This window comes from Amphiura filiformis, chromosome 12 (genome assembly GCF_039555335.1).
Source record: "Amphiura filiformis chromosome 12, Afil_fr2py, whole genome shotgun sequence".
Taxonomy (NCBI): Eukaryota; Metazoa; Echinodermata; class Ophiuroidea; order Amphilepidida; family Amphiuridae; genus Amphiura; species Amphiura filiformis.
This window is the reverse complement of record NC_092639.1, coordinates 30827420-30842071: the sequence shown is the minus strand read 5'-3', so window position 1 is coordinate 30842071 and position 14652 is coordinate 30827420. Positions and strand designations below refer to the sequence as shown.

The 14652-nt window shown below is 32.1% G+C and overlaps 1 protein-coding gene across 2 annotated transcripts in view; it reads right to left on the bottom strand.

Moving 5' to 3' along the window:
* Positions 1-14157, bottom strand: part of LOC140166066 (uncharacterized) — a 41270-nt gene extending 27113 nt beyond the window's left edge. For both annotated transcript variants that reach the window (XR_011860809.1, XM_072189444.1), the window contains exon 1: positions 13984-14157. The gene's annotated coding sequence lies outside the window, so the exon portion shown is untranslated. The remainder of the gene's footprint in view (positions 1-13983) is intronic.
* Positions 14158-14652: the final 495 nt, after the last annotated feature.

Sequence of the window (14652 nt, the reverse complement as noted above, 5' to 3'; positions counted from 1 at the left end):
AAGCATGATACGAGGAACATGAAAAAAATATAATGGAGCAGAACTCCTCTAAAAATTAATTAATTGATCATTTAATTTAAAATAAAATAAAGGAAAACACAAGGGGCGAAATAAATACAAAGCAAGACCTTATCTTGTCAAGCATGATACGAAGAACATGAATAAAATATGGGAGCATTTCTCCCACTACAAAATTAATTAATTAATTAAAAATGAAATAAAGAAAAACATAAGGGCGAAATAAATAAAAAGCAAGACCTTATCTTGTCAAGCATGATACGAGGAACATGAAAAAAATATATAAGGGAACATTTCCCCACCACAAAATTAATTAATTCATTAATTCATTAATTCATTCATTCATTCATTCATTCATTCATTCATTCATTCATTCATTCATTTATTCATTCATTCATTCATTTATTCATTGATTAAAAATAAAATAAAGAAAAACACAAGGGCCGAAATAAATAAAAAGCAAGACCTTACCTTGTCAAGCATGATAAGAGGAACATGAAAAAAACACCAAGGGAGAATTCTCATACTACAAAATTAATTATTTAATTAAGAATAAAATATAGAAAAACATAAGGGGCGAAATAAATAAAACGCAAAACATTATCTTGTCAAGCATGATATGAAGAACATAAAAAGTATAAGGAGCATGCCCCACTACAAAATTAATTAATCATTTAATTAAAAATAAAATAGAGAGAAACATAAGGGCCGAAATAAATAAAAAGCAAGACTTTATTTTGCCAAGCATGATACGAGGAACATGAAAAAAATATATAAGGGAACATTTCCCCCACTACAAAATGATTTAATTAAGTGATTAAAAATAAAATAAAGAAAAACATAAGGGGCAAAATAGACTAAAAGCAAGACCATATCTAGTCAAGCATGATACGAGGAACATGAAAAAATATATAAGGGAACATTTCCCCCACTACAAAATGATTTAATTAAGTGATTAAAAATAAAATAAAAAAAAAACATAAGGGCGAAATAGACTAATAGCAAGACCATATCTTGTCAAGCATGATACCAGGAACATGAAAAAAATATAATGGAGCAGAACCCTCTAATAATTAATTAATCACTTAATTAAAAACAAAATAAAGGAAAACACAAGGGGCGAAATAAATACAAATCAAGACCTTATCTTGTCAAGCCTGATAAGAAGAACATGAAAAAAATAGGGAAGCATTTCTCCCACTACAAAATTAATTATCTAATTAAGAATAAAACGAAGAAAAACATAAGGGGTGAAATAAACGAAAAGCAAAACATTATCTTGTCAAGCATGATACGAAGAACATAAAAAATATAAGGGAGCATGCCCCCGCTACCAAATTAATTATTTAATTGTTTAATTAAAAATAAAATAAAGAAAAACACAAGGGCCGAAATAAATTTACAAAAAAATAAGCAAGCCCTATCTTGTCAAGTATGATAAGAGGAACGTGCAAACAATATCAGGGAGCATGCCCCCACTACAAAATTAATTATTGAACTAAAAATAAAATAAAGAAGAACATAAGGGCAAAATAAATAAAAAGCAAGACCTTATCGTGTCAAGCATGATACGAGGTACATGAAAACAAATATAAGGGAGAATTAATTAATTCATTAAATAGTTAATTAATTAGTTAATCGACAATAAATAAAAAGCAAGACCTTATCTTGTCAAGCATGATACGAGGAACATGAAAAAAAAATATAAGGGAACATTTCCCCCACCACAAAATTAATTAATTCATTAATTCATTAATTCATTCATTCATTCATTCATTCATTCATTTATTCATTCATTCATTCATTTATTCATTGATTAAAAATAAAATAAAGAAAAACACAAGGGCCGAAATAAATAAAAAGCAAGACCTTACCTTGTCAAGCATGATAAGAGGAACATGAAAAAAAACACCAAAGGAGAATTCTCATACTACAAAATTAATTATTTAATTAAGAATAAAATATAGAAAAACATAAGGGCGAAATAAATAAAACGCAAAACATTATCTTGTCAAGCATGATATGAAGAACATAAAAAGTATAAGGAGCATGCCCCACTACAAAATTAATTAATCATTTAATTAAAAATAAAATAGAGAGAAACATAAGGGCCGAAATAAATAAAAAGCAAGACTTTATTTTGCCAAGCATGATACGAGGAACATGAAAAAAAAATATATAAGGAACATTTCCCCACTACAAAATGATTTAATTAAGTGATTAAAAATAAAATAAAGAAAAAACATAAGGGCAAAATAGACTAAAAGCAAGACCATATCTAGTCAAGCATGATACGAGGAACATGAAAAAATATATAAGGGAACATTTCCCCCACTACAAAATGATTTAATTAAGTGATTAAAAATAAAATAAAGAAAAACATAAGGGGCGAAATAGACTAATAGCAAGACCATATCTTGTCAAGCATGATACCAGGAACATGAAAAAAATATAATGGAGCAGAACCCCTCTAATAATTAATTAATCACTTAATTAAAAACAAAATAAAGGAAAACACAAGGGGCGAAATAAATACAAATCAAGACCTTATCTTGTCAAGCCTGATAAGAAGAACATGAAAAAAATAGGGAAGCATTTCTCCCACTACAAAATTAATTATCTAATTAAGAATAAAACGAAGAAAAACATAAGGGGTGAAATAAACGAAAAGCAAAACATTATCTTGTCAAGCATGATACGAAGAACATAAAAAATATATAAGGAGCATGCCCCCGCTACCAAATTAATTATTTAATTGTTTAATTAAAAATAAAATAAAGAAAAACACAAGGGCCGAAATAAATTTACAAAAAAATAAGCAAGCCCTATCTTGTCAAGTATGATAAGAGGAACGTGCAAACAATATCAGGGAGCATGCCCCCACTACAAAATTAATTATTGAACTAAAAATAAAATAAAGAAGAACATAAGGTGCAAAATAAATAAAAAGCAAGACCTTATCGTGTCAAGCATGATACGAGGTACATGAAAACAAATATAAGGGAGAATTAATTAATTCATTAAATAGTTAATTAATTAGTTAATCGACAATAAATAAAAAGCAAGACCTTATCTTGTCAAGCATGATACGAGGAACATGAAAAAAAAATATAAGGGAACATTTCCCCCACCACAAAATTAATTAATTCATTAATTCATTAATTCATTCATTCATTCATTCATTCATTCATTCATTCATTTATTCATTCATTCATTCATTTATTCATTGATTAAAAATAAAATAAAGAAAAACACAAGGGCCGAAATAAATAAAAAGCAAGACCTTACCTTGTCAAGCATGATAAGAGGAACATGAAAAAAAAACACCAAGGAGAATTCTCATACTACAAAATTAATTATTTAATTAAGAATAAAATATAGAAAAACATAAGGGCGAAATAAATAAAACGCAAAACATTATCTTGTCAAGCATGATATGAAGAACATAAAAAGTATAAGGGAGCATGCCCCCACTACAAAATTAATTAATCATTTAATTAAAAATAAAATAGAGAGAAACATAAGGGCCGAAATAAATAAAAAGCAAGACTTTATTTTGCCAAGCATGATACGAGGAACATGAAAAAAATATATAAGGGAACATTTCCCCCACTACAAAATGATTTAATTAAGTGATTAAAAATAAAATAAAGAAAAACATAAGGGGCAAAATAGACTAAAAGCAAGACCATATCTAGTCAAGCATGATACGAGGAACATGAAAAAAAATATAAGGGCACATTCCCCCACTACAAAATGATTTAATTAAGTGATTAAAAATAAAATAAAGAAAAACATAAGGGGCGAAATAGACTAAAAGCAAGACCATATCTTGTCAAGCATGATACCAGGAACATGAAAAAAAATATAATGGAGCAGAACCCCTCTAATAATTAATTAATCACTTAATTAAAAACAAAATAAAGGAAAACACAAGGGGCGAAATAAATACAAATCAAGACCTTATCTTGTCAAGCCTGATAAGAAGAACATGAAAAAATAGGGAAGCATTTCTCCACTACAAAATTAATTATCTAATTAAGAATAAAACGAAGAAAAACATAAGGTGAAATAAACGAAAAGCAAAACATTATCTTGTCAAGCATGATACGAAGAACATAAAAAATATAAGGGAGCATGCCCCCGCTACCAAATTAATTATTTAATTGTTTAATTAAAAATAAAATAAAGAAAAACACAAGGGCCGAAATAAATTTACAAAAAAATAAGCAAGCCCTATCTTGTCAAGTATGATAAGAGGAACGTGCAAACAATATCAGGGAGCATGCCCCCACTACAAAATTAATTATTGAACTAAAAATAAAATAAAGAAGAACATAAGGGGCAAAATAAATAAAAAGCAAGACCTTATCGTGTCAAGCATGATACGAGGTACATGAAAACAAATATAAGGGAGAATTAATTAATTCATTAAATAGTTAATTAATTAGTTAATCGACATCATCTAATAATAATAATCTAATAATAATTTTGATTAGAATACATCATCTTAATGTTTGCAAACACAGTATGGAATATTTTCATTCTTATGTATGGTGCTGTGTTTGAGTGCTGTGTTTGCAAACACAGCATGGAATATTTTCATTCTTATGTATTATATTAGTGTGCTGTGTTTGAGTGCTGTGTTTGCAAACACAGCACTGAATTTTTTCATTCTTATGTATTATATTATAGTGCTGTGTTTGAGTGCTGTGTTTGCAAACAAAGCATGACATTTTTCATTCTTATGTATTATATTATAATGCTGTGTTTGAGTGCTGTGTTTGCAAACAAAGCATGGAATTTTTTCATTTTTATGTATTATATTATAGTGCTGTGTTTGAGTGCTGTGTTTGCAAACACAGCATGAAATTTTTCATTCTTATGTATTATATTATAGTGCTGTGTTTGAGTGCTGTGTTTGCAAACAAAGCATGGAATTTTTTCATTCTTATGTATTATATTATAGTGCTGTGTTTGAGTGCTGTGTTTACAAACAAAGCATGAAAATATGAAATTTTTCATTCTTATGTATTATATTATAGTGCTGTGTTTGAGTGCTGTGTTTGAAAACAAAGCATGAATTTTTTCATTCTTATGTATTATATTATAGTGCTGTGTTTGAGTGCTGTGTTTGCAAACACTGCACTGAATTTTTTCATTCTTATGTATTATATTATAGTGCTGTTTTTGACTGCTGTGTTTGAAAACAAAGCATGATATTATTTCATTCTTATGTATTATATTATAATGCTGTGTTTGAGTGCTGTGTTTGCAAACAAAGCACGGAATTTTTTCATTCTTATGTATTATATTATAGTGCTGTGTTTGAGTGCTGTGTTTGCAAACAAAGCATGAACATTTTCATTCTTATGTATTATATTATAGTGCTGTGTTTGAGTGCTGTGTTTGCAAACAAAGCATGGAATTTTTCATTCTTATGTATTATATTATAGTGCTGTGTTTGAGTGCTGTGTTTGCAAACAAAGCATGAACATTTTCATTCTTATGTATTATATTATAGTGCTGTGTTTGAGTGCTGTGTTTGCAAACACAGCACGGAATTTTTTATTCTTATGTATTTTATTATAGTGCTGTGTTTGAGTGCTGTGTTTGCAAACACAGCACGGAGTTTTTTTTTATTCTTATGTATTATATTATAGTGCTGTGTTTGAGTGCTGTGTTTGCAAACAAAGCACGGAATTTGTTCATTCTTATGTATTATATTATAGTGCTGTGTTTGAGTGCTGTGTTTGAAAACAAAGCATGACATTTTTTCATTCTTATGTATTATATTATAATGCTGTGTTTGAGTGCTGTGTTTGCAAACAAAGCACGGAATTTTTTCATTCTTATGTATTATATTATAGTGCTGTGTTTGAGTGTTGTGTTTGCAAACACAGCATGGAATATTTTCATTCTTATGTATTATATTATTGTGCTGTGTTTGAGTGCTGTGTTTGCAAACACAGCACGGAATTTTTTTCATTCTTATGTATTATATTATAGTGCTGTGTTTGAGTGCTGTGTTTGCAAACACAGCATGGAATATTTTCATTCTTATGTATTATATTATTGTGCTGTGTTTGAGTGCTGTGTTTGCAAACACAGCACTGAATTTTTTTCATTCTTATTTATTTTATTATAGTGCTGTGTTTGAGTGCTGTGTTTGCAAACAAAGCATGAAAATTTTCATTCTTATGTATTATATTATAGTGCTGTGTTTGAGTGCTGTGTTTGCAAACAAAGCATGGAATTTTTTTCATTCTTATGTATTATATTATAGTGCTGTGTTTGAGTGCTGTGTTTGCAAACAAAGCATGACATTTTTCATTCTTATGTATTTTATTATAGTGCTGTGTTTGAGTGCTGTATTTGCAAACACAGCACGGAATTTTTTTATTCTTATGTATTTTATTATAGTGCTGTGTTTGAGTGCTGTGTTTGCAAACACAGCACGGAGTTTTTTTATTCTTATGTATTATATTAAAATGCTGTGTTTGAGTGCTGTGTTTGCAAACAAAGCACGGAATTTTTTCATTCTTATGTATTATATTATAGTGCTGTGTTTGAGTGCTGTGTTTGAAAACAAAGCATGACATTTTTTTCATTCTTATGTATTATATTATAATGCTGTGTTTGAGTGCTGTGTTTGCAAACAAAGCACGGAATTTTTTCATTCTTATGTATTATATTATAGTGCTGTGTTTGAGTGCTGTGTTTGCAAACACAGCATGGAATATTTTCATTCTTATGTATTATATTATTGTGCTGTGTTTGAGTGCTGTGTTTGCAAACACAGCACTGAATTTTTTTCATTCTTATTTATTTTATTATAGTGCTGTGTTTGAGTGCTGTGTTTGCAAACAAAGCACGGAATTTTTTTTATTCTTATGTATTTTATTATAGTGCTGTGTTTGAGTGCTGTGTTTGCAAACACAGCACGGAGTTTTTTATTCTTATGTATTATATTAAAATGCTGTGTTTGAGTGCTGTGTTTGCAAACAAAGCACGGAATTTTTTTCATTCTTATGTATTATATTATAGTGCTGTGTTTGAGTGCTGTGTTTGAAAACAAAGCATGACATTTTTTCATTCTTATGTATTATATTATAATGCTGTGTTTGAGTGCTGTGTTTGCAAACAAAGCACGGAATTTTTTTTCATTCTTATGTATTATATTATAGTGCTGTGTTTGAGTGCTGTGTTTGCAAACACAGCATGGAATATTTTCATTCTTATGTATTATATTATTGTGCTGTGTTTGAGTGCTGTGTTTGCAAACAAAGCACGGAATTTTTTCATTCTTATGTATTATATTATAGTGCTGTGTTTGAGTGCTGTGTTTGCAAACACAGCATGGAATATTTTCATTCTTATGTATTATATTATTGTGCTGTGTTTGAGTGCTGTGTTTGCAAACACAGCACTGAATTTTTTTCATTCTTATTTATTTTATTATAGTGCTGTGTTTGAGTGCTGTGTTTGCAAACAAAGCACGGAATTTTTTTATTCTTATGTATTTTATTATAGTGCTGTGTTTGAGTGCTGTGTTTGCAAACACAGCACGGAGTTTTTTTATTCTTATGTATTATATTAAAATGCTGTGTTTGAGTGCTGTGTTTGCAAACAAAGCACGGAATTTTTTCATTCTTATGTATTATATTATAGTGCTGTGTTTGAGTGCTGTGTTTGCAAACACAGCATGGAATATTTTCATTCTTATGTATTATATTATTGTGCTGTGTTTGAGTGCTGTGTTTGCAAACACAGCACTGAATTTTTTTCATTCTTATTTATTTTATTATAGTGCTGTGTTTGAGTGCTGTGTTTGCAAACAAAGCATGAAAATGTTCATTCTTATGTATTATATTATAGTGCTGTGTTTGAGTGCTGTGTTTGCAAACAAAGCATGGATTTTTTCATTCTTATGTATTTTATTATAGTGCTGTGTTTGAGTGCTGTGTTTGCAAACACAGCACGGAATTTTTTTATTCTTATGTATTTTATTATAGTGCTGTGTTTGAGTGCTGTGTTTGAAAACAAAGCATGACATTTTTTCATTCTTATGTATTATATTATAATGCTGTGTTTGAGTGCTGTGTTTTCAAACAAAGCACGGAATTTTTTCATTCTTATGTATTATATTATAGTGCTGTGTTTGAGTGCTGTGTTTGCAAACACAGCATGGAATATTTTCATTCTTATGTATTATATTATTGTGCTGTGTTTGAGTGCTGTGTTTGCAAACACAGCACTGAATTTTTTTCATTCTTATTTATTTTATTATAGTGCTGTGTTTGAGTGCTGTGTTTGCAAACAAAGCATGAAAAATTTCATTCTTATGTATTATATTATAGTGCTGTGTTTGAGTGCTGTGTTTGCAAACAAAGCATGGAATTTTTCATTCTTATGTATTATATTATAGTGCTGTGTTTGAGTGCTGTTTTTGCAAACAAAGCATGACATTTTTCATTCTTATGTATTTTATTATAGTGCTGTGTTTGAGTGCTGTGTTTGCAAACACAGCACGGAATTTTTTTTATTCTTATGTATTATATTATAGTGCTGTGTTTGCAAACACAGCACTGAATTTTTTCATTCTTATGTATTATATTATAGTGCTGTGTTTGAGTGCTGTGTTTGCAAACACAGCAAAGAATTTTTTAATTCTTATGTATTACATTATAGTGCTGTGTATTCTATTATTCTGCTGTGTTTTCGTGCTGTGTTTGGAAACACAGCACTTTTTCCATTCCCTAAATCGTGCAGTGTATCGCGAACCATTGTTGAAGCTATTTCACATACATACATGTACAAAACATTCTAGAGAAAGAATGAGAACATATGGTGTTGAAATATCTTTTGTTGATTTCGAATGATAATGTCATGAAGTCGTAAATTTTAAGGTCAAATTCCTAAAACCAAAACAAAACATTGCGACGCAGATAATTCCCGACTTACATAATTTCATCATCACATCAGTGTCTTTATTATTTGTTTGAAACCTTTCCCAAACGTTCGTGCTATTTATGCATAAACGGCTAATCTATCTTTACAAAACGCGTCTTTTTTTAGTAAACAAAAGGCTAAAGATGGCATTATGAGATTTATCTTTTATCATTACACTCATCAGCTCATCTGCCACGGTGGCCGAGTGGTAAAGCGCTAGACGCGTAATCGAAGGAAGTTTAGAATCGCTGGTTCGAGTCCCAACGAACCCTGTAGAAACTTTTTTTTTCTTCAAAATTCATGATCGCATTCCGAAATGAGTCACTTGTCGGTAAATCATGGATCGTATCCTTAATAATGAGTTGTCTGTTTTACAGCATTTACAGCTAGCCCAAGATGTTTTCAGCTTGATGTGTCAAACGTGCCAGTAGTAAAGAAATTTACCAGTATTCCCTTTTGTTATTCCTCGTGATGCTCATTGTCGCTTATCGACCATTTTCACAAAGTGAGTCGGCAGCTAAATTGTCAGGGCTGTCAACTTTTTGGAATTGCTTGGAGTGAGACAGAGGCGTACTGGGATTTACCGACTCCAATGTTCATTTTGTACCATGATTATTTGAGCCACAGCGCTCGGGAATGTGAAAAGCGAGGGGGGGTAGAAGCAACAAATTATTCATGATGATGCATGAGATTTTACTCATTTTCCAGCTTTTTGCATGAGATTTACTACCTAGGCGTGAGATTATACATGTACTACCTTGGCGTGAGACCGTGAGAAAGTGACCCAATGTGTGAGACTCACGGCCAATGCGTGAGAGTTAACAGCCCTGAATTGTTGCTTTTAAAATTGAGTTCTGCATGTTAGAGATCATTTCCTAAATTAGAGCCTTCCAAATTTTTGCCTGGCCCAGGGCCACAAAAAAGCTAAGTCCGAAATAGTTCCAATATTTTTAACTGCATATTACCACCAGGAGTTTCAATACATGACGTGCAACTGTTCAAGTGACTCTTCATTAAAAAATATCAATCATCATCCAAATTTGAACATCGACAGAATATTCAACAAGTATTGCACAGAATGCTACATTGTAACACTGTACTGATCTACTGAAAAACGATAGCTTAATTTGGACTCTAGCCTCGAATGCATTCTCTTGTACATTTGCCAAGGACTCCCTCAATATTTTTCAAAAATTTGTTTTGTACACGACTGTAAGGCCAAGTAAAATAAATAACATGTATATCATCCCCACCCTCACCGATTTTTTAAAGATAATACATAAATATTACATGTAATTTACCAGAACACGATCATATCAAAAATCAATATATTGTTCTGGGACTGATTATTCGGACTAGCAAATTTACATGATTTAAGGGGGTACTACACCCCTCGATAAATGTGTGTCTATTTTTGCATTTTTCTCAAAAACTAATAACACAGTGGTAACAAAAGTTATGTATATAGGGGCAAGGAATCAATTACTACCCTGAATTTCAGTGACCAAGACAAGCGGTTTGTTATTTATGATCAGAAATAAGGTACTGCTGGGATGTACCTCGTTTCCTATCATATATACTGAACCGCTTGTCTTGAGTCACTGAAATTTCAGTGTAGTAATTGGATTCCTTGCCCCAATAATATACATAACTTTTGTTACCCGGGTACCAGTGTTTAATTATTTTTTGAGAAAAATGCAAAAATGCAAAAAAATGCACAAATTTACCACAGGGGTGTTATGCCAACACTTAAAGGCCCATTCAGTGATTTGCTCATTCGGACGATCGTAAAAATCATCAAAATTCAGGTTTTGGTACCTTTGTCATTGTCATAGATGTGCTAACATAGCCTGCGAGTGGTTCAGCCGAAAGCCGCGTATTTAAGACAAAATAAGATATTTTACACGAATCTGTAATTGAGATACTGACAGTATCTAAATTAGCTACATGTACAGGCCTATTTGAATGGGGCTTCAACTTCGTCAGTACTGCTGTTTTCTTCGTTTTTTTTGCCAAATTTGTCATTTCAAAAATACCTTTGAATGACAATTTGAATGACTTATCCTTCACTTTTTAAAAAGGGCATTTCTTGCAAATTAATTCGTATCGATCGTGAAATTTGAATTTACAACGTATTGTCTATGGAGCAGTGTAATACACATAATCATGCATAACTCGCAAACGCAATATCGGAATCAACTGAAATTTTGGGAATATGGCCAATTCCACCGTTACGGACGTTACAGATACATGCAACTTGCAACTTTTAAGTGAATAGCACACATGTTTGCTGTTAGGATAACACTTTATTTCTTTGTATGCTACTAGTACACACTCTAATGTTCAATATAATGAAGCAATTTTGTTTTGGCTTTCTTAGTTAATTAGCTACAGAAATTAGAAACAAGCGTTACGGACGTTACGCGAAAGTGCCTGCCATTTTGACAGATGGTACATATCCTTAAATCTCCATTCAGTTCTGTGTTTTATTTTTTTCTGTTAACTATATTGAGCAAGCCCTGACTCCAATCTATGTAAACATGAAAAGCAAGTTTGAAATTAATACTCCTGTATCGTCCTACACTGTTAATTTAGTGTTACGGACGTTACATTTTATCTCAAATGTAACGTCTGTAACGTTTTTCATAATGAAAAAAACTGTCAAGGTGCTTCCTCAGATTTTTTTCTTTACTATCTTGAAGTAGGTCTGACATCAATCTATGGAGGCATCATTAGCAAATTTGAAATAAATGCTCCTGTTTTGAGCAATAATGTTCCAAAATTTTGTTACGGACGTTACAAAAGGCACTTTTGGCATGGAATTGGCCATATGCTTTTTTCGTGGATATGTACTGAAAAATGTCATAAAAAGAGGATGCTAGGATTACGAAATACTCCTTTAAAGCAATTTATAAACAATTTTTTTGTTTACAGTTGCGCTGCAGGGATCACTGAATGGGTCTTTAAGTTACAATGGCACATGCTTATATTAAAGCCATATTACATTTTCAAACAAAATAGATAGCAATATCTTTGCCATAAAATGTTAGCTTTTACTGTCAGATATATCCCCTTTTATTTTTGAGCCGAACAACTACGGCAAAGCAAATAAACTACCAGCGCACATGTCGCCAATATGTACCACTCCTTTGGTCATATCACCGTCCCGTACGCCGTGTATCTACTGTGTGTTATGAACATCGTGTATGCGTTCGACTAATAATTCCATCGTAATCAAAATCTCGGATTTTGACAAAACTACAGCACTAGAGAGTCTTGATTTTTGCAGGGTATATTGGTTTAAGGGGATACTACACCTCTGTGGTGAATTTGTGACTATTTTTGCATTTTTCTCAAAAATTCAACTTACCCAGGGGGGTGGGGTTAGTTGAAACACTTTTTTTCAAATTTTCAAACTGGATTATATGAATAATCACAAGCAGGTCCAATAAAGTTTAAGGCTGTATTTGTAGCATGTGTATATGTTTATAAATACTGATATGGTTAGTGTTTCTTGAAAGTAATCTGTTTGCGTTAAAAAGACGATTTTGTGAAAAATGTTTCAACTAACCCCAATCTCCCCTACCTCTTTTCTTATCATAAATAACGAACCGCTTGTCACGGGTCACTGAAATTCCAGTGTAGTAATTGGATTCCTTGCCCCTATAATATGTACTTTTGTTACCGCTAGGTGTTATTAGTTTTTGAGAAAAATGCAAAAATAGACACAAATTTATTGAGGGGTGTATATTGTAGTACCCCCTTAATAAAGTACAATTTAATCGTGTAAAAAAAGGAATTTTAAAAATTCAGCGAGGGCGTCTTCCTCAGCAAATGTTATAACAGGCGGCATAGGAAGCGCAACATGTGACGTACGAGGCTGGCGAAGATACAGGGCTGAGAGCCCCATTCAAAATACACGGTTAGCAATTACAAATGGAAAATTAACATACTTGCAGTGGGGTACTTTGTCGAACCCCAACGGTTTTAGAGTTTACAGATAATTTTGCTTTGACACCACCGGGACACCACATAACAAATTTAGAATTGTTTGTGAAGATTTCATGATTATGTGTTAATCCAATGGCGACCTCAAAATTGGCGATATCGCTTCCATAACCGCCTGTGTTATATATGGCTTTAAAGGAGTATTTCGTGATCCTTAAGCATCCTCTATTTATGTCATTTTTCATTAGATATCCACGAAAAAAACCTATTCCCAAAATTTCAGTTGATTCCGATTTTGCGTTCACGAGTTATGCATGAATTTATGTGTATTACACCGCTCCATAGTCAGACAATCAATTAGGAATCCCAGGCAAACCTTAGTTAACACATCTGCTAGTCAGTCAAATTCGCCGACAATGTCAATGCATATTTGGCCGAAGAAAGAAACCTACATAAATATGCTTTCTATACTTCACTTGACCCAAATATATGATTTTTTATGGTGATAAGACAGGCGCACATGGAATTTTAGAGGGATTTTGATAGCAGTTCCATTAAAAAAAGCTGCTATCATAATGAGACTAAGATCTAGAAACACCCCCGAAATGCCGTTTTGGGGAATTTTGCTAGCTGAATCTTTTTGATGAAAGTCAATCTTTGACAAGATGTAACTTTGCTACGGAAAGTGCTATGAAAAAAAGATTTTCAGTTTTGGCTTTGTTTACTCAAGAGCTTTAATTTGATATATAAAATGATGCAGTTTGATGGCAAATTTGAATTCACCTAGCATACCTAAATCAATGCGTTGTAATTTCGTTCTGGTGCACCAGAACGAAATTCAAATTTCACGATATCTTTGCTAAACGAATATATTTTGTACATAAACATTATGTCGCCAGAGGTTTCCAGTGATATAAAAATCTCAACTTTTTTTGAGAAAAGTGTGGGGATGAGGCTGTGGATCACGAAATGCCCTTAAATAAGTTACAATGCATGGCACATGATCATGCTTAAATATAAATTTTTAATAACAGGTTAATCTGTATTTTAAAATTTCTACATTACCTTCATGATAACCCAAGTGATTCACCACATCCCTGACTATGTTAACAACGGGCCGAGATCCAATTCCACTACAAATAAAGGTAAAAACAAGAGATAATTGAAATTTTTCGATAAACTCGTCCTGGGATGCATGCACGATATATGGCGATGTACAAAGGAAATAATTTGCGTAAGCACAGCTCGTCACAGCTTGTAACCACAGGGGCGCTCAGCACTATAATATTGCCATCGCATCAAATTTTACAAAATTGTCAGGAAAATTGTTTGATTGGTAACATAAAAAAAATTAGGGTAGGTACTACTTTTTCCGCCGCGGCGGGCTGAATAAAGCCTTATTAAATGTACGATTTCCGTCAAATTTTGATTTTGTTATTCTTTATTCAAAATGTTGGAATAATATTAGCAGGCCTAGCCTAATGCCCGGGCCTAATGAGAAGGGTTGCAGGCCCGTACGCAGGATTTTTTTTTGGGGGGAGGTGCTGATTTTGACAAAGTGGACTTTTTTTTTCCATGTGGGGCGATTTGGGGAAATTGGACTTTTCCCTCAAATTTGGACCTTTTTGACCAACAAACCATTAAAAACCTGATCTTAGAGGGCTGGCATTTTCTTCGGAAGGGGTGGGTCCCAAAAATACTGGGGGTCATAGAATTTTCAGACTAAAAATAGGG